Raw genomic sequence first — 27,409 nt, 5'->3', positions numbered from 1 at the left:
GTTGAAGCCAGATAATAAGAAGGAGCCAGAAGATTAGAACAACTTGTGAGAGTTAGTTTGGGTCCAAGCAGAATGATTCAGTGGGAAGCCAAGAGAAGCCAGATTGTATCAGTCAGCTTGGAGAGAAATTTAAGCCAGAAGAGCTGAGTTAAATCAGTCAGACACAGTTCATAAAGAACTAGCAGTAAGCCTCTGAGGCAATTGCACTTGGTGAATAAAAGTTACTTTTACATCTGGCTTATGAGGAAATAAAAGTTAAATTCACAAGAGAATGTTTCTGCTTAAGAGTAAGATGGGTATTTTTACATCAAATAATGCAATCAAGATAATCCCTAGAAGACACTTTCAATGGCTAACCTTACAGTATTCACTCCTTCACAAGTGTGTCAACATATTCATCTTCAGGTGATTCTAGAGTCCAAGTTCACAATGAACACTAACCTCACATAATGTCACACTAAATATATTTTTAGATTATTGAACAATATTTATTGATTTGAACTCACTATCTAAATTTTGAAAACCTTCTTCTTTACTGTAAACTGTGAACCTACACATATGCTCATTCAACAACCTTTCAGCATGACCAGTGGTGAAACTAAAGATAAATATAAATGAATTTGAGAGGATTGCATGTGTATTGCCATGGATAATTCATGAGATCATTTCACTAAGGTGAACAACTGTATTATTAGGTCTACTGGGAATATCACTCATAACTCACAAGTATACTATTTGCTCCTTTGAAAGTATGCCAGTGTCAAAATTTAACATCTCCTGGAATCTGTGGTATATTGTATATGATATAAAATATGAAGAATATTTGATGGAATATCTACATTATATTTATCTGTTATATATATTAAATATAACATATATTTTATATATAAATATGTAATACAATTAATATTACAATTCAGTAAGTCAAATGCTGGAGAACTCCTGGCAATTGTATCTGGTCTGGAGCTCTACTTACTTTTCATTAGCTTAAGTCAAGAATAGTGCATATCACTTATTTATTCATTAACCAACCATGCACTTATTTTTCTGTTTAAGAAGGGATTAAATGAAGAAACTATCTGCAAAAACATTTTATGTGCTATAACATAAATCATCAAGTGCAGGTAATGACAGTGACACCAACACTTTATTTCACCATGAATTAACTTTCATTATTGATAGTCATAAGTTAAATTTCGCCTATTTTTTGTTACTGATTAGGACTTGTTAAGTAATATGAGTTCCGTTTGGCTATCTGGATGGGATTTGCATTTTTTGTTTTGTTTTGTTTTGTTTTTTGTTTTTCGAGACAGGATTTCTCTGTGTAGCCCTGACTGTCCTGGTACTCACTCTGTAGACCAGGCTGGCCTTGAACTCAGAAATCCACCTGCCTCTGCCTCCCAAGTGCTGGGATTAAAGGCATGGGCCACCACCGCCTGGCTGCGATTTGCATTTTCAAAGTGAGATTTTTGCCCTAAAAGTACCAGTGAGAAATTTTATACCATTTATTACTTAACTCTGCCAGGACATTTGACAAAATATTATAAAGAATAAAATTTAGTTAATAAAAGACCTCTAAAATGGTTTCCTATATTTAACGCACTAAATTTCCATAAGTTATATCAAAGTCTTATAAACCAGTGTCAGGACATAAAGCACTCTTTATGTGATTTACTTTAAAACAGCAATATAGAGAACTCTTACCTAATTTTGCAAGGATGACATATATAACATACTAATTTATACTAGCAATATAGTGTATTAAATAAAAGTTCCATCAGGATATTTTACTCTTCCCCCTTTTATCAAGCATCTACAAAATATCAATTATATATAAATTAGATGATAAGGCAACTTTGATATGGTATCATATTCCATAGCACCTAGAAAATAACAGCATCATCATCATCAACAACAACAATAATAGTAATAATAATAAATAATTATATGTTGTTTGAGTTGAAAACTAATTGGTGAAAGAAGGGAAGCAGTGAATGGCAGGATTTGCAGCAGAGACTGTATCACACAGGCTCTGTGAATATGGACCTACTAAAGTGTTTTATATAGTTTAATAATAAAATTAGATTTACATCTTAAAGACAACATAGTGTCATCTATTTTTTTCTCTGAAAGTCTCTCTGATAATAAGTTAGAACCACAAAGGAGGGAGGATACAAAAATATATTCGGAAAACCTTGATTTGATTTATTTGAAGCCAAATGAGAAAGGCATGCTTATTTTTTAAATGATCTTTGGCAGCTGAACATAAGTCATTATTATTGATTAAATATACTTTAAGCTATGTGTGTACCACAGAAAATTCCATAGGTTGGGTATGGGGAGAAGCATGGGCAGTGGAGGATAGGGAAAGTCCCATGAAGGCAAGTTTCCATGTAGAGTTAAGGTTGAGTGAGTTTTACTTTGTCAGAGATAGCCTCAATTTATGTTAGTTGTTGTCACAACACAATTATTATTTTCACTTTAAAACATTTTATCACATGGATTATTACATGGAAATGTAAAGGTGGATGTTCTCTCAGTAGTAATCAGCATGTAAGACACTGTAAAAAGAACAATCATGGTAATGTCAACTTCTGACCTATAGAAAGCAATCACAAGCATTCCTCAACAGGCCGGGCAGTGGTGGTGCACGCCTTTAATTCCAGCACTTGGGAGGCAGAGACAGGCGTATTTCTGAGTTCGAGGCCAGCCTGGTCTACAGAGTGAGTTCCAGAACAGCCAGGGCTACACAGAGAAACCCTGTCTCGTAAAACCATAAAAAAAAAAAAGAAAAGAAAAAAAAACCTAAGTGGGGAAAATCCATTCCTATTATATTTCTTAAATAAATAAAATAATATTTTGTACTAATGTACTTGGAATTCTTTTACAGTAAATTGTTATTTTTAAGTGGGTATACAAAGTGAATAGATTCATATCACAGTAGCATTTTCACACAGAAGTTGATTTTGCTGTTCCTCTCCTCCTATTCTCCCACATCCACTTGCCAACTTCTCATATCCTTCCACCCCAAGTAGCTCTCTTTTCTTGACATATGTGTTCTTTTGACTCCTTCCCTCAAAACTTCTATTATCCCTCTTGTGGTTTCTAGTTTCAAGACAAACACACACACAGAGGGGGGAAAGAGCAAGAGAGAAGAAGGGAGCCAGAACATTTGCATATATGGTATTTGTCTTTGAGTTACTTCACTTAATAAAATAATTTACAGATCTGTAAGATTTCCTGAAGATTCCATAATTTCATTTTTCTTTATGGATGTGATATATATTCCATTTATCTGCTAAGTTTTGAGGCTGATTTTATTTCATTACTATTGTGAATAGAGTAAACATGGATAGGATAACCATGGATATAGAAACACCTCTGTGGTGAATGCAGTCTATCTGGTATACACCCAAGAATGGTATACCTTGGTCAAATCATAGCTATAGTCTTATTAATTCTTATGTTTGCTTGTGTGAGTACACATGTGTGTGTGCGTGCGTGCGTGCGTGTGTGTGTGTGTTTATGTACCTGTTTTCATCTGAGGAGGCCAGATATCAGCATTATTTGTTTCCCAGGAAGGCTATCAACCATTTTCATTTTGTGAGACAGGATATTTCACCCAGACCTGGGGCTCACTGATTGGCTGGTCAGTGATTCTCAGGGATCTTCCTTTCTCCACCTCTCTAGCACTGGGGTTACAAGTATGTATCATCATACTGGCCTTTAATTGGGATTATGGGAATCAAGCTCGGGTTGTCATGCTTGCACAGCAAGTCCTTTATGGACTGAGGCATTTCCCTAGGCTTATTAATTGTAGAAACTGCCATAATGATTTTTATAATGTATTGCCAATTATTTATAATAAAAATGTAATCTTTCATTTCAAGTTGTTAACCTCAATGGATCTAATAAAAAACTAATCCTTAAAGATTAGCAACTCTTTTATATAATAAGACAGAAACAAACTCAAGACAAAAAGATAACAAGGTGCAATCAAGTTGTAGTAAATAATACCAAAGCTATACACAACTCTGATAAATGTAAACAAGAAAAAGTGCAGACTTTTCCAAATTAAAGAATTATTTCAAAGAGCAAATTAATCACTGACTAGAATCTGAGGGAGTCAAACCCTCTATTAGTTTAGACAGTAAGTTACAATGTTACTAAATTGGTCTCTTGGGGACTCTGGCTATTATACTCATTCTCCTTCTTCTGTTATTTCTGAATATGATAAGGTATACTTTAAATGTTGAAATCTGGCATGTCAGTTATGGAGGTCTATCAACCAGCTATTGTTTTATTGTCCTGAGTATCACAGAACAATGGTCTTCTGAAAAAAAGCTTGCAAGTAATGGAAGAAATGAAGCAGGCTTTAAGCAGAAGCAAGAGGGTAGTGGGCTTGATTATTGCTTGTATAACAGCTTTAATTGCTAGCAACACTGCTTTTGCAATTGCTTTGACACAAAAAGTTAAGACAGCTACTTTTGTTAATCATTTAGCAAAAAATGTTACTAACATGTTGAATATACAAGAGGATTTAGATAGGCATATGGAACAATGGATTGATGCACTTTATCCTATTCAAATTACTGGAAGGATGTTCAGAATTTAAGGGTAAAGAGTCATCTTGAGTGTCAAGCTAAATATCATTGGATTCATGTTAGTTCTAAAATTTACAGTGGTAGCCATTATAATTAGGAAGAAGTTTAATGACACTTGCAGTGTATTTGGCATAATTCTAATAACTCTCTGGGAGTTTTAACAATACATAGGGAGCTTATGAATTTCAAGAATGCTGATCTGCTGAGTGTTGATGTGGTAGATACTGCAGATAAAATTACCCATGGCCTGAGGTTAGTATTTCTATTTTGGTCAAGCTTCAAAAATGGCATATATAGCTTGATCATGCTAGCCTTTTTTGTCCTGGGAATAATTTTATTCCTGCCTATCTTGTTAAAGCTTTTCTTTAACAACATCAACATGTTGGCAGCCAAAATACATGGCTTGAACCTGAAAATGGACCCCCAGACAGTTATTAAATTAACAGGCTGGCAAGCCAAGCACAGGTAAATATTCTGCACAGAGCCTTACCAATCTAAGACATAAGTGCATTGCTTTGTATAATGCATATTCCATGATGGGTAAGGAAGGAATTCTTGTCAGAATGACCTAAGACAGGCTCATTCTTGTTAATGAAATAAAAAAGGGGGAGGAGCAGAGAGCTTTTGTGGCTGCTTGGCAAAAATCTGACATGGACCAAGGACAAGGAAGTGGGCTTCAGGCAGGAAACTGACATTCAGCTAGAACAAAGAAATAATTTCAGACAGGGATCTAAATCTTAGGCTAGAACAAAGTGATTTCAGGCAGGAATCTAAATTTTAGGCTAAAATAAAGAAGTAGGCTTCAGATATGAAAATGACTTTGGACTAAGATAGGGAAGTTGGCTCAGATATTTTGGTCATCCTGATAAGCCCTTAGAAAGAGTGATCAGGGGAGTGTTTAGAGAATTTTGTTTATTGCCTTGTTTGTTCTTTGACTATTTTTGTTTATTGTCTTGTTTGTTCCTTGACTATTGGCATCTATTGTATTGCTAGTTCCTCAACCTATAAACTGTCCTTAATACTTGCATGTAATTAAAATGGTATAAAAGCAAAAAGGAGGAGGGGGAATGGGATAGGGAGTTTCTAGGGAGGAGAAATGGGGAAAGGGGATGGCATCTGAAATGTAAATAAATAAAATATCTAATAAAAATTCAAAAAAATTAAATAAATTTTGAAATAGAAAAGAAAAAGAAAGAAAAGAATGCTATGGAAGCTTTTGACTAGCTGAGCTGTTTCTATCCTTATATCAGTCTTTAAACAGGGTTTTTTTAAACCAAGTAATTGACATTAAATATTAGTTTATCAGTTTTGTGGTCTTATTTATATTTAATTTATAAATCTATATACAAAAGTTAACATTATGTGGATCATTTTAAAGTGTGACCAGTAATGAGTTAGAATTTATTTTATCATGTATAATAAAGGCAAATTAATTAGACCAAAGTAGAGGTATAATTTGTAGGAAGCTATCTCCATTTAAAGGTGTAATTTGTTAGCTGGCTCCATTTATAAATCAGATTACATACTGTTATGGGTTGTGTACTGGCTGGTTTTGTGTGTCAACTTGATACAAGCTGGAGTTATTATAGAGAAAGGAGCTTCTGTTGAGAAAATGCCTCCATGAGATCCATCTGTAAGGCATTTTCTCAATTAGCGATCAAGGGGGGAGTTCCCCTTGTGGGCGGTACCATCCCTGGGCTGGTACTCTTGGGTTCTATACGAAAGCAAACTGAACAAGCCAGGCAAAGCAAGCCAGTAAGTAACATCCCTCCATGGCCTCTGCATAAGCTCCTGCTTCATGACCTACTTGAGTTCCACTCCTGGCTTCCTTTGGTGATCAACAGCAATGTGGAAAGTGTAAGCTGAATAATCCCTTTTCTTCCCAACTTGCTTCTTGGTCATGATGCTTGTGCAGGAATAGAAATACTGACTAAGACAGCTTGGTATTGGTGGGCAAAACTCTCAAGAAACAAGGGAAGAAATGAAGTAGAAGATTGGACCTTATAAAATACTAAAACCATGATAAAATAGAGAAATATCTACATGGCATAATCCTTTGCTCCTCTCAGTTTCTCACTGTGGTTTCCCTCTCTTCTGGTACAGAGTATGGCACTTGTTTGAAATCTTAGCTTCAGCCTTATATTGCACCTGCTTAACACCTCCGTCAAACTGGACATATTATCAAGAATTCAATCCTGGAATGCCAGAAACAAAATTTTTTCTTCTCACAAGTATTGGATCTCTTAAAAATTAAAAAAAAAAATCTTATCAGTAGTCCAATCAGTCTCATTGTCACTCCAATCTGATACTTAACAAATCCAATTCCCTTTTTCTCTAAAATACCTATTGAGTTCACATGTCCTCTGATCTGTTCTCATTGTTATTGCCCTAGTTTACACCTTTATCTTCTCACATGTGGATTTAACAGAAAAAAATTACTTTTAGTATAAGGAACAATGTTATAAGTACTTCCCTGGACAATAAAAATTAAAATGCTGGAATCTTCCTGTGGTTTTTATCTGTTTTCCTATAGAAAAACTGAAACCTGTCTGTGCTTTGTTTCACTATCTAGGCAATGGAGATAATAGTAACAATAACTATACCATGGTCTAGCTTTAAGAGCTAAAAATATTATTGATACTGGAGACATGGTTCAACAGTGAGAGCACCTAATGTTTTTTCAAATTGGCCAGGTTTTAGTTGCTATCACTTACATAGAATAGGTCATATATGCTTGTAACTACAGTTTTATGATAGCCAGTGTTCTCTCCTGGCCTCCATAAACACCTATAATCATGTGGTGCATGTAAACTCCTGCAGTATATATATATATATATATATATATATATATATATATATATATATATATATATATAGAAAGAAAGAGAGAGAGAGAGAGAGAGAGAGAGAGAGAGAGAGAGAGAGAGAGAGATAAGGAAGGAAGGAAATATTTTAAATAATGAAAGTACTAATTATCTGAGTTTGTGGTGCAATCAGTAGAGTAACTTCCTAGCATACTTGAAGATCTGAGCCAGTTTTTAGAACCCCATAACCTTGTATAGTAACACATACTTCTAATCCCAGCAGAGGTCAGAAGATCAGAAGTTCAAGGTACTCCTTAGATATATAGCAAGTTCTAGGTCAGCCTAGACTACACAAGACTCTGCCACAAATTTTTTTAAAAAAGAAAAAAATATATTAAAATCTATAAGGAGTAATTAATAAATGCTGTGATCCCTTCCTTATCTTTCCCCAAAATAACTTTAGTGCAGCACCTTCTCTTAGCGTATAAACAGGCCTATGCACATCATACATTACTAAAAGAATGAGATTGGCTTTCTGTCTTTCATTCTCTGACCTGTCTATATCATTATTACAGGAAGTGGATGATACTTATACTGTGATAGTAGGGATAAGGGTTTAGAGAGTCATGGCAGAAATGATGTTACGTGTTGACTTAGTATAGTTGGTAAGAAAACTAGAAAAGACTATTAGAAAAAAAAAAGTATACCCAGGATCCAGCAGATTTTACTTTAAGTTTTGAATTTAAAACTCTTGGCTATATGATGTTGAGTATGTGACCTAATAACTGTGTTTCCACTTTCCACCTTTTCATCTGAGAATTGTAAATCTGTCTGTGTTATGAGACTGCTATGAGCAAATATATAGGGAAATGGTAAAAAAAAAATGTGATTTCCATGAAAATTGGGCTGTTCATTCAACAGGTTCATGCTTATATCACTACTTAGAATAGCATCTAGGCCATACTAAACAGTAAGTGAATGGAGAGATTCATTAATAATGTTTCTGTCCATGATCACTAAGCAATGATGCCTACTATTGTTTGTAGTCACATTCCGCCTACTATTGTTTGTAGTCACATTCCTCTTTTGTACCTATGGTATTTGTATTAATTGTGCAACATTAAGTAGAAAGACTTTTCAATAGAGTATCACAGCAAAAAATTATGATGTACACTGTCAGACCAATAAGTAATCAGATCAATAAAAAAGAAGCAGCTGTAAGTTCACTGTAATTCCCTAATTGCATTTTCATTCAGCTTTTAATAAGTGTTTTCTTTCATTGGCTGGAGCCAATCAATATTAAATGCAAGACTGAGAAAATGTCTTTGCAGACATTATGAAGACCTAAAAATGAGCTGGCTTTATTTGTGATAGAGATCAAGAGGCTATGGAATATCAATGCACAACACTAGGATAAAATACTGGTTTATTCCACTATTTAGTATTCTGGTAGTTTGATCAGTACCTCCCTTTTTAATTAATCATTCCATTCATTTACATCTCAAATGATATCCCCCTTCCCAGTTACCCCTCCATAGCCCCCCCTTATCCCATCCACACTTTCCCCCTCCCTATTGCCTCTATGAGGGTGTTCCTCACAAATTCTGCCCCACCGCTCCAGCAACCCCCTATGCTGGGGCATCAAGCTTCCACAGGACCAAGGGCCTCTCCTCCGATTTATGCCAGACAAGGCCATCCTCTGCTACATATGTATCTGGAGCCATGGATTTCCCCTGTACACTGCTGTGACATCTGTCACCCCATTGATCACCGGGGTTGATAAGTCCCTTATACCTCCTTTTTGAGCTTCAGTTTCTTCATCTCATGGGCAGAAAGAACAAGTTATATGTACCTTCATTTCAAGAGTGCTTATTATATAAAAACAATTTATCCTTAAGTTGCCAAACTTTGAAAATCCCTCTGACCATGGCTCCCTATACACCTCCCATCCTACAATCAGTGTGAGTCAGAGTGGGAAGCATGGTATAATGTAACTCTCTTCAATCATTTTAGCATCAAATGGGAATTTTACTTTTCCTCCAGTTTCTCAAACTTAAAAAAAAAATCAAGATCAACAACATTTATGATTTCAAATTTAGTTTCCCCATTTCTATTCATCAGAGATATATAAAGCTGCCAATCAGTTTCCCATCAGCATGAGATAGCCAGTATTATCAAAATGAGTGGATATAATTTCAGGCAAAAGCAAAGAAACTTGACATTTTAGTCAGGTTGTGTAATTTATCAAAAGTAAATGAACACTCTCTGTTAGGCTCCCTTCAAATATTGAAAATGACTCAGATTCTCATTATTATCTCCTTAGATCCCCTCAGGGAGAGGGTGTGGGCAGAAATCTCTCAGGCTAGAAGTTACTGATGTACTACAAAGAATACTGCATTCTAATAAGTGATAGAGGTTCTCAGAGCCTTGGTTTCAGGTTTCTGTTAAAGAAGAATAACAGTACCTGCCATCATACTATCTCATAGTGATCACTTTAAGTACATTCTATGTGAAATATGTAAAGCTATGCACTTTATATACTTGATTCTATTTTGAATTTATAGTTACTTAATAAGATAATAATTATATCAGCTTTATAAATAAGGTAACTAATTTGGGCACATAAAACTAAGGGACTGCCAGAGATTGTAGCAGTTATGGTAAGTGGCACAGTTCTGATTTTTAAAAAAGACCAAAAAAATCCACAAAAACAAAACCCTCCAAAAACCACAGGTCTATTTGAGTTTCAAACTATATCCTGTTTTATTATTTATACATTATTATACTTCTATAATAGTTTATACTGCCATGGAATCCTTTCAATTTCTATCAGATACAAAATGTTTTGCTAATTAAATGAAACTATAACTATTATGTGGTGTGAATGTAACTTGGAGATAATTGAATACAGGGCCTCCCTCCACTCTCACATGATAACCAAATGTCTAGATCTTATAGCTGTTAAGTGGTCAAACTGAGAATAGAAGGTCAGCTTCTTAAATAAAATATGATTGTACTGTCCCTTGAGCTTGCTTTCCCTACAGTGCCTTCCATGATACATTTCAGTTTTCCAAAATACTTACAGGACAAAAATCTTAAAGAAAAGAAAACATTATTAAAACTGTGACACATGTTATTTTACTAAGTATTATAGTAGTTCACAAATATACGATGTAAATGGCAGACTGAAATATTTATTTGCATTAAAAATAAAATTCACTAAATGTTTTACACTTTAGACACAAACCATGTTAGAGAACAATCAATTTTTCACAATCTCTGATTTCAAATTAACTAAATGTTCTCTGAAAGCTGCTCATCTCTTCTGTTATCACAACATATTTTGTAAAATAATAAATATCAAATAGCAGACTTTCCCCTAAAGTTGTTTTATCATATTTTATCACCATGTCAGCTTGCTGAAATGACTGTGATAGCAAAAGAATATTAGCTGATGACCAACCAAATATTGGATTATGGTTTTTGTTTTACATCCTCCAAAAATTCTTTTTTATATTTTATTTACATTTCAGAAGCCATCCCCTTTCCCCATTTCCCCTTCCTAGAAAACCCCTATTCCATGCAATCTTTTCCTTTTTGCTTTTATACAATTTTTTAAGTGTTAGTCAAAGACTTTATACATTTGGTAATGCTCAATCAGAAGTGTAACCCAATACCCAACCTAGATATATACACTGTCTTTGACTGGTGGAGACACGTGGACATCTGCCTCCATACCCCCTCCTCTCTTTCTCTCTCTTTCTCTCTCTCATCACCTTGCTTCTCCTCTCCTTACTCTATCTCTTCCTCTCAGTATTCCTTCCCCCTTAGCTCCTCCTACATATCACCCTTCCTGTTAAAATAACACTTTTCTCTCAAAATACAATTAGAGCATAATTATTCCTATTTGTACCAGTGAGGTACAAGATAGTCCTAATCCCCAGTCCATCATTTTGTTGACTAACCAGAACCTCTGTCATCTCTCCTAACTAAAACACTTAGTTTTGAACCTGGCTTTTTTTCTTGGCTTAGAATAAAAAAATATGGAATGCTTCACAAATTTGCATGTCATCCTTGCGCAGGGGCCATGCTAATCTTCTCTGTATCGCTCCAATTTTAGTATATGTGCTGCCGAAGTGAGCACCTCCAAAAATTCTTATATTCTCAGTTTGAAAATATAAAATGAAGGACATAGGTAAAACATAGCCTTTTTCATATATTAAAAATGATTATTGTGTCTTTTCTTTTTTTGGTTTTTGTTTGTGTTACTGTGTCTTCTCTTAAACCTTCTTTTCATTGTAAAGTATTTGTAAACTCAACATCCTACACTTTACCTCAAACTTCACAGATTTGCAATTAACCAATAACAGCCTCTTTTCCTATTATTTTTCCTTTGCTTTTCTGAAGTGGAGATTATTCTTTTACAACCATCATTTTTTATAGTGAAACAGGAAAGTGGCCTACTTGAAAAAGAAACCCCAGTGACTTGCCTCTGCATCTATATGGTACACATACCACACCTATATGGTACACTACATCTATACAGTATACACACTGCATCTATATACTACAAACACTGCATCTATATTGTATACATACCTCATCTATATGATACACACTTCTATATGGTATGCCCACACACTTTGCAATGAAATTCATTCAGTTCCTCTGAGGATGAATCAACCTTGTTATAGGGAAATGATATTTCAATTTGTAGTCTTTTTTTTTTTTCAGGTTTCATTACTTTTTGCAAGATTGTTTCTCAGTGATAAAAATCAGTGCCACATTCTTCAAAACTTGTCTGTTTTCTTCAGGTTTGAGTTTAGTATATACCTCAGCTGTCTTAGAAAAATCTGTCTTGGAATATAATGGTTGGGATGTGTATTTTCAAATATCCAGGATAGGAACATCTTAGTGACTCTTCTAATGTGGTGATAATGCATGAGAAAAGAGTCTAAGGGTTTATCTTCTACCATGAAGAACAACAAAATCTGAAGTAATTTGAAAAGTGCTGAGCAGTAGACTTAGTAACACCAGAGTACAGTAGCTGCCTTTTTCTGAGCCAATCGAGCAAGAGCAGAAGGAAAATGGATTTTCCTCAGTAAAGATTGAAAAATAGGTTAATATAAAAATCCTCATGACCAGAGACAAATTTCATATTTCTTACAGGAGGCAAAAGAACTAATACTTGCCAGGAGGAAGTGCAAATCTCTCAAAGTAAACATGTAAGCCATGACTTGGGGGAGGACTTGGCCTAATTTGTGAGCATTTCTTATCAATGGCCTACAAAGAACATGATAAATTTACAAGTAGACTCTTAAAATTTCATAGGGTCAAGTAGCCACAATGAATAAAGTATCTGGATAAGCTGGAGTTCCTCCTATCTAAGCAAATAGCATAGTTATTTTCATCCATGATGCCTGGCTTCTCAAAATCAGCTGGAGTCTGGGTAGACCAGGATCCATGTGACTTAAGTCTTCCTAGAAAGCTGGGTGAGGTTAATGGCACAGACTAAGTTCTTAGAGTAGAGCCAAGTGACACAGACCACATGCAGATATTTTCTGTTAAGAAGTAATTATTAAGTGCTTTTTGTACTAGACATTGGGAAGAAACAAAAACCACGAACACAAATGAAGTAGAAGATACATGTCTTGGTTTCAAAAAGCTTACAAAACAGTTGGCAGAGAAAGACATGCACACAAAAACAAGCAGAAGATAATGAGTTTTAAAATGTAACCAAAATCCGGGTTATAAAGAACATTATGAGTATTGTAATTCAAAACACTGGTGGTGAATTTCAACAAACTAAGCTGGCTTTTAACGTCTAATAAATAAGTGCTGATGTCAGTTATCTCAAAAGCATGCCATGTGGCAATAAGTGGTTTACGTATTTCCTTCAAAAAAAAAAAAAAAAAAAAAGCAGGCTAATTCCCAGAAGCCCAAATCTAATTTTAAGGCACAACTGATAACCATTGTCTTTTGTTAAAATACTCAAAAATATATACTAGGGATAGGTTCTTTTACTTTAGGCCACTTGGCACAAGCATGATGTGTATTTTGGAACCCGACACTGACATGAATAAAGTAATTTTTCAAGCAGTATATTCCAAATTACTTGTCAGGCTTCTTCTCTCTAAATATTCTAAAACTAGTAGACGAGTAGTAGGCCTAGTAGGACGAGTAGTCAGAAATATTTTCCCTATACATTAAGTTAACCTAAAAGATGAGAAATACCTGATTTGAAAATAAAACAATGAGGCTATTTAACATTGAAGAATATCCCCCAAACTATGACTGTAGCATATGCCATGCAATGAAAAACTGATAAAATATTTTATTATTCAATGCCATTATCCTAAACAGGACGGTAGAAACTGGTTCCATTTTAAAACTATTTTTATTAAAATTCTAATAGTTTCACTATGGATGTTTACAAAGTATTACCAGATTACTGTGTATTCAGAGTGTTGTTCCAAGATGACCAAAGATTTAAAATATACACCACAAAAACAAGGATACTTCTGAAGCAACAGGAGTTTAATAGAAAGAAGACATATTTAAAGCTAAGACAGTTCTCATCCAATATTGGGAGGCATATTCTCTGTCCCCAAAGTGTATGAATAAAGTTAATGGGTAGACATTCAAGATAATTAGAGTAAGTCTTTCTCAATAGAAGATAGCCAAAAGGACAGATTTCACATCAATAGGTAATGAGTAGCTTATTATTGGAAATAATCAGCTATCCATTTAAAAACTCCTGGAAATGATACTTTAGAGAGAATTATTACACTGGAAAAATGCAGGCAAATAAATATAGGTGAATAGATGTAGGGGATGTTTGGTCTTTAATACTAATCTACTATAGAATCCCAGCTTCAACAATTTCCAGAACTGAAATAGCTAACCTTCATTGTTAACTTTCCAGCACTTAGAATTCCCATGGGATCACATCTCTGAGTGAGTCTATGTGCTTCCATAAAGGCTAGCTGAGAAGGGAAGAAACATGCTAAATTGTGATAACACCACTCACTTGTTCCAAGGCTAAATAAAAAGGAGAAAGAACACTACATTTCTCTCTCTTTGCTTGGATAATGGATAATGAGAGCAGCTGCTTCATGCTGCCACTGCCATGCATTCACTGCCTTGATGGATTGTATCACTCCTTAAGTCATAGCCAAAACAAACTCTTCCCTTCTTAAGTTACTTTTGTCGGTTATTGTGTCACTGCAATTTGAAACACAACTGCCAATTGTCCCCTTTATGATCCAGACAGGATCATAAAGTTTTTAAGTGACTTGGTCAAGAACAGGATAGAATGGAAGAACTGGACACAAACCAACAAAGATGTGTCTTCCTAAATTTTTACAAAGGTGGCACAAGCATGCAGCAGAACAAAGGAAGCTTATTCAACAAATGGTACTGGTAAAACTGGTTGTCTAGTTGTAGGAGAATGAAATTAAAACTCATTCACTTTGTAAAAATGTTCATCTGAAATGGACCAACAGACTTAAAACAGTGTTGAAACTGCTAGAAAAAAAATACAAGGAATGTTCTTCAAGACATGGAATTATGCAAGAATTTTTGCACAGAATTCTAATAGCATGGAACTACCTTCAGCATAAGACTACATGAAAGTAGTAGTGTAAAAATAGATATGGCTAACTTTCTTAGTACTGGAGGTGCTATAAAAGCAGCTGGGAGCAAGGGGACAGGGTGGCCATCAACAGTCTTACTATGCTGTGAACCCTGTGAACTACAAAAATGACCTTGGTGGCAAGGTAGGCCTATGGATGCAATGGAGCCAGGAATGTTAGAAAGGTAAAGAACCATATTCTGATTAGAGCTAAAGCCTTCTTCACATAAGGAAATGCATGCTTCAAATATGGCAAAGAATACATTGCCAGGGAGTCCCCAGGCCCCGTGGGTGAACCCACTTCTACTATTCATTAAATAGATATAGTACCAATCTGATTCTAAGTTCATATCTCAGTATTCATAGATTACTGCAGCTCTCATAACTCATTATGTAAGTTACCTTGTGTGGTGGATGGTGGTAACCCAATAAACTCGCAGAGAATTTAAGTGTGGAGTATTTAGCTATAAATGACTCATCTCTACTACTCCTCTCAGCCCAGGAAGTAGCAGGAACCAGGGGAAAGAGGAGGTGGAAAGACAGAAGTCTCTTTGGACATGACAGGACAGCTACACTCATGAACTCACAGCAGCTATGATTGTCTGCACAAGACTCATAAAAGATCAAGCCAGTCAACATTCTAGCATGGAGGGGAAGGACCTCACAAGATCCCAGTTAATAGTTTCTGAGAGAGAGTACATTTTTCTTCAGACATGTGGTACCTGTTAGGTCAATCATCATTAAGTGCATGACCCCTTATATGAGCATATTGGACTATGTTATTATTAAAATAAGAAAATCAGTGCATGAGCTGGGAAGAGTTTAGTTAGAGTGGATCTTAGAGAAGTTATGTGGAAGGATGGTGAGTATGATCCAAATATGTTATATTAAAATGCCATAAGAATTAAAACAATATTTTTTAAAAGATAATTACTATTTAGCCTGAGGTTTTCTTGCACAATACAAAGATAGTTTTGTCTGTTACCTTAAGCGTTAATCCATTATCTGAACAGGAAGATGTCTCTCAATAAACTTTTGGTTCCAGAAAATTTAGAAAATAGTTTATAGCCTATTTAAGCATGTAGATAGGTTGACGTCATGTTTTTTCCCTTTTAAAAAATTAATTATTTTATTTATTTAAAATCCAAATGTTGCTCCATCCTGGCCTCCCCTCCCAGAGTTTTTCACCCCTATTTCCACCCCTTTGCTTCTGAGAGAGTGCTCCCCAAGCATCTCCCTTCTCTGGGTCATCAAGTCTTTTGACTCTATTTTGAGGGAAAAGGATGTCTGTGTGCCCTGGTGGACATAGAGTCTGAACCATGTGTCAGGAATCATTTATCTAACTGATAAATGGCTGATTCCCAGGACTAGAAAGAGAACCACATTTTAAGTTTACTTGAGGTAAACTGACACTGTATGGACACATAAGTATGTTAAAATTGTATGAGAGAAACCAGGACTAAGATCTTACCAGACATGCTAGATTAAGTAAACAGTCTAATTTACTCATCTGGTCCCCATAAAGTATTAAACACTGTGATGGAATGGCATCCCTCAAACTTGTCATCTAGCACCATGTTATCTTCATGAACTCAGGACTCCACAATTGTTCCTGAAGCATTAGCTCAGCTAGGTCCTTGTCCCCTCTCATATCTAATCTTCTATTAAGAGTAGACTGTTGGTATAGCCTATTAGAATATTTGTATGTATGGACCTGGACCTGATATGTCTTCTCCTGCTTCTGTTCCAGACCTGTTTCAACTTTTCATTTAGCAGCTGAACTCTATCTGTGGCTTCAGTCTCAAACCTGATACCATCATCTAGCAACATCAAGCCCCCCAAAGCACTGGTCTGGTTCATTCCCCTTTCAACACAGGCTTATTTTAAGGCCACTTCTTAACCTCTTTAATTCTGCTGAAGCCTTTTAAATTTGTATTCATCCTGATTATTTATACATATATATATATATTTACTATATGATGTACCATGTGCTATATGAGAGTTAATATTAGTAATTAACATTGCAATAAAACTATGTATGTTCACCCCATCTAGTCTACCAAGTTAAATTGATCATTTAAAAATGTGCTGTTATTAAAACTGTTAAGCCCTGTAAATTCATTGTGGAAAGATGCAAACATATTCCTCTATGTTTCTAACATAATATTTTTGGACAAGGAAATTGAGCTTTGTGATGGTTCATCTTGATTGTCAATTTACTGTGATCAGATACAACTCTCTGGGAATGTCAATAAAAGGCACTAGATTCAGTTAATTGTAGTGAAATGCCCAACATAACCATGTATGGCATCAGACTACATAAAAAAAAAAGAGAGAAAGACTGCTGAGTAACAGCATGCTTTACTCTCTTACTCTCTGATTGATTAGAAATTCAGTGTGACCAGCTGCTTCAATCTCCTGCTACCATGCCTTCCATACCCTCAAACTGTGAGCCAAAATTAAAGTACTCCCTGTCTTAAGCTGTTTGTTTAGAGATTTTGTTACAGTAAGAAGAAAATATATACATGCTACTTCTCTAATTCTTATTTTTCATAACTGATTTATGATAGTGTCCTCAATAAAGGATAAGTATGAGAACTAAATGCTTAACATAGAACAACTTAATGCTATCTCGTGGTATGTTACTTATATTATTATATTTCATTTAATTTAAGATAGTTTGAAGTCTGAAGTCTCAATGTCACATGCAAGGAAATGAGACTTATTAGAGGAGGTGTAAAGAGAAAGGATAAACATACACTTTTATTTTTATTGGGACTAAACCATGGAAGAAGTTATTATTATCGTGGGAAGGCATCTGAGACACAAAACTTTGAGTATCTTTTGGTCTTGTTCCATGCAGGGTAATATAAAATATGCAGGTTATAAATAACAGAAATTATTAGTTTTTCACAGTCTTGAGACAGGAACTTCTCTTCTAAATACAATGCACATGCACCCTCAATATTCATCTTGGTTCCCTTTCTTAATTCACAGATAGTACTTTCTTCTGTCCTTACACAGTCTGTTCTCTGGGATCTCTTTTTGCAGGACTGATTTCCTTTATGAGGATAGCTTTCCTTTAGATCTCATCACTTGCTAAGAGCTTCCCCCTCTAAATACTATAATATTGAAGATTGGGTATCAACCTATAAATTTTTGATGATATTGAAATATATAGCATTTTAAAATCAAGACTTCATTAATAATGGGAATCCAAATATGACACCCATAAATGTACCACATTTGAATAAGAGTTCTTTTGAACTGATGACAAGTAATAAAGATCTGACAGAGAAGAAGTTTCTGCCCTTTCCATCTCTTCATAAAATGTAGGCATAAATTTGGACTTGTGATAGTATTTTCCCTCATATTTTCCAAACTAAGACAATGAGAACAGCTACTGTTAACGATAGAAAATTGACACCATGCTGTGCCTAACAAAACATTACTAAAACAATCCTGCTCATCCATTAGTTTTTCATATATTAGATACCTTCCCACAGTTTACTACTCCTTCAAACATAAAACCCCCTTACCTTTGTCATGTACTCTCTCCACTCTTTATTCACTTTTGTTAAAATAATAGATGCACTCACAAGCCTAACTAGTACTTTGGTTATTTTCTTGTCTGTCTGTCTGTCTGTCTTTCTTTCTTTCTTTCTTTCTTTCTCTCTTTCTTTCTTTCTTTCTTTCTTTTCTTCCTTCCTTCCTTCCTTCCTTCCTTCCTTCCTTTCTTATTTTTTTTCTGTGAAACCCTCATGGATATATTAAACCAACCTTTTGTTTTATTAATTTGTCTTTTGTCAGTTTAATTTGTAGAGCTTAGCTTCTGAATCTAAGAGGGTAGATAAAATGTTTTTCTTCTGCATTTGGGAACATTTTAATGTAAGCCCATTAGCCTCATGGGAAATAAAATCTCATTAAACCCTTGTTGATTTTGTTCTGAAATTTAAAGCTGTAAATCACCCTGTTCAAAATAACTAACCATTTTATGCCATCAATCATAATCATTATTAGCTAAAAATATTTAGATTGATACCTACTTGTATTTTTTTACTCTAACCTGCCTGTTTATAAAGGACATTTGCTAGAGGGTTATGAATGGGTACAGTATTTTAGTAAAATAATACATCTGTTTAGTAAAAATATTTTTCCTCATTGATGACAGAGCAGTTATTCATTGTTAAGGATAAAATGTATGATCTCTTGGGAAGTCAATTTTTATAAATGTTCTCACAGCTCTACTCTAAAAGAACAAAAAGATTTTCTAGTCATCTACATTGTACAGCTATCTATGTTATTTATATATAACACTAAAATTGTAATATCTTAAATTTTATTACATATTTTAATGGAATTATGCATTTTCACCTGTCATGTGCATGCTAAAAGGTATTATCTTGAAATAAAAGCAGAAATCTTTTTAGATTAACCAAACTTTTGAACAGTAGCTGCAGGTTTTATCAGACTGAATTGTACAGCAAAAGTCATCTATCCATCTATCTCTTTAAAATTTCAAAGATATAAACAAAGACTAGAGAATGATACAAATGCTACAGCAAGGAAGTCAGTCTTCTTCACATGTGCTGAAGCAAAAATGACAGACATATGTGTTCATTATAAGTTGAAAAGCTCCAAAGACATTCTAAGACATTCTAAAGATCAATGAAAATCTCACATAATTGTTTTTGAACAGATGATTATGTGTATGGTGAAGAAACTCAGCAAATGACATTATTGTTTAGCATCTAGTAAAGTAATTACATATTCAGTAAAATCCTGAAGTATTCAAAGTGAAAAATATGTATATGGATATAATATTAAAGAAGCCCATGTAGAAGATAACAGGCTATCTTGGGAAATTTGTTTGCTACATTCAAACTCAAAAACCAACACTCAAAAGCCAAGACTGTTATGGACATGTGAAAAAAATATTTTTTAAGAATCTATTTATCTTGCTTTTATGTAGATCTACAGTCTAGTCCTGTGTGCAAAATAAAAATTTCCATGGAAGTTAGTTTTCCATCTACTATTGAAGGTATATCAGAGTGAGATCTAAGATAGTTTAAGACTGAAATTACAGTTTACAAACAAGAAACCTTTATGAGCTAATAGTTATGAGCTGGGAGTGCAGAATAGTGTAACTGGATTTGCTGCTGCTCTGGCTCTCGCCAAACTATAATCCAGATGCTGTCTATGGCTACAGGACCCTCAGATTTGATCTGGAAATTATATTATTCCAAGGTCATTCTTGTTTGGGGTAAAAAATCTTTATGCTGTTTTAGGATTGAAGCCCCATTTCAGCAGTGGCCATGAGCCAGATGTTGCCCTCTGATTCCAGAGGGTACAGAGTATTCCATCCTTTTGTCCCCCTCCACAGTCTCTATAATAATATGACAATGAAACACATCTCAGTTTGCTAAAATAACGTCTTCTATAACAGTGTGACCCTAGAATGGAAACTCATCTCATTTGTCATATTTTGCTGGTTAAAGCAAGTCCATCTAAACACAAAGGGTTGGAGAATAGTTAGGGGTCATCCTACGGTTTTCCATAATCTCAAAGAGAATGTATACTTCTTTGTTCTCAAGCTTCTAATTTTTATATTAAAGAAGTATGTATCAAAGAAAGGATAATTTTCTTTTGTAAGACTCTTTTAATTGTTTCTAGAACTCTGAAAGCAAATTTCTAATAAGGACATAACAGTCTTTAGTTTTACCTCAATTTGACTATGTTTTCTATTCTCAATGTATCTTTCAGGTGTTTTTTTTTTGTGTGTGTGTGTGTGTTTCTTACAGGTTTCTTCCTTAGTTTCTTATATATTAAATACAAAACACTATAACCTGATTTGACCTCTTTACCAAATTAGAAAAACATAAATGTGTACATGAATAAAATATTGAATGAACACATCAATAAATTCTCCTTAGGAAACAACATTCAGTCTTTCCTTAATATGAAGTTCATGTTTGTTTTTAGGACTTTGTTTTTAGGACTTTGTTATTTATGAAGATGTCTCAGAACATGTGAAGAAAACTGGGTATTTAGAGTCATTAAGTTCTGTACTAATTCTCTTTGATTAGCTTCAGAATAAAATGAAGACTATGATTTTGTTTCTTTTTACCATCTGGAATTATTACTACCCCAACTCAATACATCTCAATAATTATGTGTTCTAACAAAAAAAAAAAAGAAGATGAATGATTGGGCATGAAACAAAGAATCAAAATTAACCTAAATTATATTATTAGATTATGAAGCCTGAAAGTAGTCAGGTATATTTCTTTAAGCTAAAGGATTATTGATTTAATCTGTTTTCTTATAATATTCTACCTCGCCATAGGATTTACTCCTATAAAAGTATTGCTTTGCTCTAATTAAAGTTGTGGTGGGCTGCAACGTAGGTAAGCAAAAGTCACTTACTCTGGGGTTACAAGCAATAAGTAAAAGCCGTATTTCTAAAGGCGTATAACTGATTATAGAAGATATAAAAAAGCCACAGCTCAGAACTGCCATGTCTTCTTCTTGATAGTGAACTAGATCCTCAAAGCATCATCAACAAAACCCCCTTTGAATATATATTGAATCCCACCCTCCACCCCAGGTATTAGTTGCAGCAATGAGAAAAGTAGTTAATAGACTAGCTATATAAACTTAGAATAATTTCATAGCTTTGTCTGTATTTCAGGCATTTTATTCACATATATATGTGTGTATATAGATATATACATACACACACACACACACACACACACACATATATATATGCTATGATGTAATGTTCCATAGTATGTATGCTTCACAAAATGACCAAATCAAATTAATTCTTTATGTCTTGAAATATTTAGTGTTTCTTTGTCATAAAAACATTTAAAATCCTTCAGTAATTTAAAAATATACCATGTAATATTAGTAATATACTTATCTTTCCTTGACATGTGTGGTGGTTTTAATGAAAGTAGCCTTCATAGTCTTGTATATTTGAATATTTGGTTCCTAGTTGGTGGAATAGTTTGGAAATGATTGCGAGGTTTGGCCTTGTTGGAGAAGGTGTGTCACTGGGAGCTAGCTTTGAGGTTTCAAAGGCCCATGTTATTCCCAGTTCTTTGAGCTTCTCTCTGCCTTATGCTTATGGCTCAAGATGTTAAATCTCAGCTACTGTTCCAGTATCATTATGCCTGACTTCCTCCTTCTGTTTTTCCTGCCATGATGATTATGAACACTAACTCTTTAAAACTGTAAGCCCCAAATAAAATTATCTTCTATAGGTTGTCTTGGTCATAACGTCTTATCATAGCTATCAAAAATTAATTAAGACATTAGGTAATAGAATAAAATAACTTATTCATTATGTTTATCTATAATTTGCGACCCATTCACCAATATTTACCCATTTCCTTTCCTATAATCTTCTTCTTAAGGAAAATGTGCTGACCTCTTTTTCTGTAATTTTACTTTTAAAACAATCTGTAGTTGCTAACAAAAACTATCACTTGACTAGGTATCTGAACTACATACATTTCAACTATAATCATAGCTATTTCTTAATAACAAACAGTTTTATATTAATATGCAACCATACATTGTATATTTATCTTATATTTTAACAAAAGAGAAAATACATGTAATTTTCAACTCTTCCTCCTTCTAATCCATACTTGTTTAGAGCATGCAGTTTGATCCAAATAATAATGCAGGAGTTATAACACTAATTGTTCCTCCCTTTTCTTTACCCATTTCTTCTTATCTATAGACAATCCTATTGAGTTTGAAATAACATCATAAATAGGGTAGAGATTAGTACTGAATTAAATGGAAAATTCAGAAAATACTTCTTAGAAGATAGAAACTTAAGATTGTCAGAATTTCTACTCTTGGTAAACATTTGGGGGGTACTGTCATGGAAAATATATTGTCATTCAGGTGACTTAACACTATAATAGTTTCATCATCTTGTTTCATTATGCTCTGAACTCATTACATCTGAATAATCTGAATAGGAAGACACTTTATAAAGAAAATGGAGTGAGCCAAGCTTGTGACATAACATATACAATAAATAACACCAACTCATAGTTTGCTTACTTTTACAAAGAACATTATATGTTTAGTATGTTTAACAAGACAGAATAAAAATAAGAAGAGAAACTTGTTGCCTACTATTATATATTGGCCAATGTTAGTATAATAATATACACCAAGAAATAGCCAAAAAGATTGAAATTATGTATCAGTATGAAGTGTCTGTGAAAAAATGACCTCTTTGTTTGCATTTTTATGCAGAAAAGAGAATCAATAACTAGCAGGTTCCAACATGTCTGTCTTCTTAATAGTTGGAATTACCAATCATTCTATCTCATCTCAATCTACACAAGAATCTACAATAACTTTTGGATGTTTTAAGTAAAGTGCTTGCTTTAAGAAAGAAGTAATAGCCCTGACTATAGATAACTTCCCAGAAACTTCAGTGTGAATTATTCTTTAAGCCTTTAAGAAACACACACACACACACACACACACACACACACACACACTCCTTAGGCTACTTTAAGCAACTTTATTATCTTAAAATGGTCCCAAATCATTATCTGAAGAAAACATACTTTTACTTGATGAAATTACAAGATACTTCACAATTTAAATCAGGCATATTAGTGATATTTTATGGTGGGAGAAAGTTAAATCCCAGGATAAACATAATCAGTATCACTGAACCATGAATGTAGCTCAGTTCACGGAATGCTCACCTAGAATGCACGTACCTTCAGTACAGCATTATAAAACTGAGTGTGTTGGCATCTGATGGTGATCCTCAAACACAGGAGTTAGAAGCCAAAGTTTCAGAAGTTCAAGGTAATCCTCATACCAAGCTTAAAATCATGCTGGACTACATGACACCCAGTTCCAAAACAGAACAAAAGAAAATGAACAATAAAAGCAATCCATACTGTTATCAGCTTAAAATGCTTAGATTATACAGCACAATGATTATACTTCATCCTCACTTTTTATTACTATACAATCTACTTCTTTCTCAAGCTATTATTTATGTTCCGGTGCCTAAAAATCCAATCTTATCAATTATCTACCAAGTATTTTCAATTAGCTTACCATATATATCTATATCTATGCCTAGGCCTAGGTCTAGGTGTATATACATATATATATATATATATATATATATATATATATATATATATCATAGTATATATTATATAATATATTCATTTATAATATGTTATATATTATACATATATTTATTACTTGTTTCAATGAGATAATACAGGAATGTAAATCTCAATAATTGATAATTTATAGTGTGAAATTTTTATTCATAGAACATATATTTGTTGAGAGCCTGTTATGATCTAGTGCTATGAGGTGAGATATCATAATAATAAGTGTAGCATGTGCATAGTTTTTGAAGAAATCAATTTAAATGGTAATTACAAAACAATGTCTTGAGTATAATAATAAGTGGAAAGCTACTCTGCTTTGGGGCACATGTTGAAACTTTAGGGACTCAAGAATGTTTCCTAGCATAAAAATGTTCTAGGCAGTGTAACTAAGATATGTGAGGATTCAGAGATCTGGAAATTAAAGTCAGAAAGCAAAAGCATACAGCAGCAAGAAAGATATATTCAATGGTTAAAAGTTTAATAGATCTGAATAAAAGCCTAAAAAGAAAAGACCAGCAAGAAATGAGCCAGAGAACTGGGAGTAGGCAGTGCATATCTTGTGTAACTGTTAAAGATTCTGAGCTTTATCTTGAAGAGTAGAGAAATTCAATGGAAGGGCATTTATCATTAAAAGTGGCTGCTACACCAAGAATGGACTTCAAGGCAGAACATGGGAGACACAGTTTGATCTGTTCAATTGTGTAGTAAAAGGATTCAAGTATATACTTGCAGGATTCATCCTGCAGGTAAAGTGACAGGGACCCATGATACATCAGTGTAGATAAGGTAAGAGATGTCTTCAAGGTCCCTAGTTTAAGCAATTGGGTAGATGGTGATGTCATTTGATAAGATGGCAAACACAGGAGAATGTATAGGTCATAAATTATGGCAATCTTGACAGAGTGTGTGGTATAAATGATAAGTGGTGTAAATCTCTGAAAGCAACGTATAGAGATATATTTGTTCTGACAGGAACATACTATAAAAGTGGAAACACTTGAATTAAAATTTTAGGAGAAACTGTAAGGTACATTTGAGGGACAGCAAGGGATAATGACTGAACAATATAGGATGATCTTTAGGGCATCATTATGATCAAGTTGTCAAATGATAATGGGATTTAAATGCTAAGCACTTTGAATAGCATGGTAAATACAACGTGAGCCCAAGGTTTGCATTCTCCTATTACCATCATCAGTCAGTCAATCATGGTTGATGTCATCCCTTCATACAATAAAGGCTATTGCAAAATAAAATTGAAAGACAGTTTCTAACAACTTAGAATGAGTACATTATCTTTCATAAGTTCATGACTTCATTGTCCTTGGTTTTCTGTGGTATTTTGTTTTCTCACTAAGAATTGTAATATTCTTCTAGAAATTATCTAAAGATCAAAGTTTGATTACCACTGAAGTGTATGTATTCCAAGATTCCTCCCAACACTGTCATTCTATGAGTTGTATAATTCCTAGAAATTTTATTTAACAGGCATTAAGAACCACTGAAATTTTAGGTAGGTAAAATGACAATACCAAAGCTGTTTCAGGGAGATATAGGAGATATTTTGGTAGTACAAAAGCATATAGTTTACTCATGGTAAGTTGGAATGAATGCATGCGGCACTCCAAGTTCTGGGAGGTCTGAAAGAATATTGTGAAAGCCATGAAGGATTAACTTCTTAATCAAATGCTTGCTTTATCTCAGAAAATCTATTTGCTCCATCCTCTCATTTAGGAGGCTTTTGAGGAAGTGGACTCAAAAACACTCTATTTTTTCTGACTCACCAAATCTAAACTACAAGTGTTAATGTCTTTGAAAGGAAGATAGTATATTATTTATATTTTACTGAATGGAAGAAGAATTAATTGCTTCAATGGGATGAATCATACAGAGGAAGCATATGCTAATGAGTTATATAAAATCAGTACTTGAAGAGGTCACAAATGAAAACAGTCCCAATCCTACCATAAAATCAAAACTGGAGGATTCAAACAATATCAGAGAAAAAATAGCCCCTTTAATATCCAGGACTATTTTTGCTTCAATCCTTTGCAAATGAAATCACAGAAAAAGAAGTAGTCGGACATGTGAAACTTGATTGAAGAGCTGATGCTCTCTAACATTTGGGGTTAAAATTCTCACCACTCTGCATTTGTTGGAACAGCAAGATTCTGAGCTTTAAGTGTGTGTAAGTGTGTGTGTGTGTGTGTGTGTGTGTGTGTGTGTGCGCGCGTGCATGTAAAAATGTATAAACTCATGCTACTCACCACAAGTTGTCTTTCTTTGTCTTTAAATTGTTCAATCAGTAAAAACATAGAGTAGCTATAAACATTGACAGATCTGTGAAATTAGTATGGTGTGGAATCTAAAACTGTCTAGACAATAAATCAGAATTTCTAAATGAGTTACCACTTAAAACCTTTCTCCTTCCATTGCACTAGGCCAGGACAAGACAATGCCATGTACCAAAAATGAATGACATATGGCTAAGACATTCATTTTGATTTCCGCAGTCATCAAGTAATTACAGTGTTTTACCAGCTTTGTGTGCACTTTATCACTATGGTAACTATGACTTACTGGAACACTCAAGTGAAGCATAGAAGTTACTTCATTTTATATATATTTTTTACCACATGTATCTTTGTGATAATAATAGTTTATACGCTATCATGTTCAACATTGCCAACATGTTAAGTTTAGGTTTCTAACTTATTTTGTCCTACACTGAATCTATAAACAGTGGCCATCATTAGCATTGTTATATAAATGAAAGCAAATGAAAAGTTTAAAGTTATTAGATAAACAATTGGAATATAGGAACTAAGGCTCAGTATACCTGGCTCCAAAGCAGTGGATCTCAACCTTCCTAATGTTACAATCCTTTAATACAGTTTCTCTTGTTGTAGTGACCCCTAACAATAAAATTATTTTGTTTCTTCCTTTAGAACTGTAAGTTTGTTACTATTATAAATTGTAATGTAAATATCTAATATGAAGGATATCTGCTATGTAAACCCTGTGAAAGAGTCATTCAACCCCAAAGGGGTTGCAACGTTCATGTTGAGAAGCACTGCTCTAGAGTCTTCATTTCACCTCAATTTAAGGCAACAATTTGAAGGGGAAAAAAAACTTAGAGAAAGCTCAGATCTAGATGCCGGTGAATTTCTGGTTTGGAACAAGACA

General features: G+C 34.1%; 1 protein-coding gene and 1 non-coding gene across 2 annotated transcripts in view; both read right to left on the bottom strand.

Moving 5' to 3' along the window:
- The window catches only part of Il1rapl2 (interleukin 1 receptor accessory protein like 2), a 1,120,259-nt gene that overhangs the window by 390,829 nt on the left and 702,021 nt on the right, over positions 1-27,409 (bottom strand). The gene's annotated exons all lie outside the window — the stretch shown is intronic.
- On the bottom strand, positions 11,446-11,552 carry LOC117695685 (U6 spliceosomal RNA). Its single transcript, XR_004604710.1, has one exon. It is a non-coding gene; the product is annotated as a U6 spliceosomal RNA (small nuclear RNA).

This window comes from Arvicanthis niloticus, chromosome X (assembly GCF_011762505.2).
Source record: "Arvicanthis niloticus isolate mArvNil1 chromosome X, mArvNil1.pat.X, whole genome shotgun sequence".
Lineage (NCBI taxonomy): Eukaryota > Metazoa > Chordata > Mammalia > Rodentia > Muridae > Arvicanthis > Arvicanthis niloticus.
Note: the sequence above shows the minus strand (reverse complement) of the source record. Positions and strands in the feature narration are given on the sequence as shown.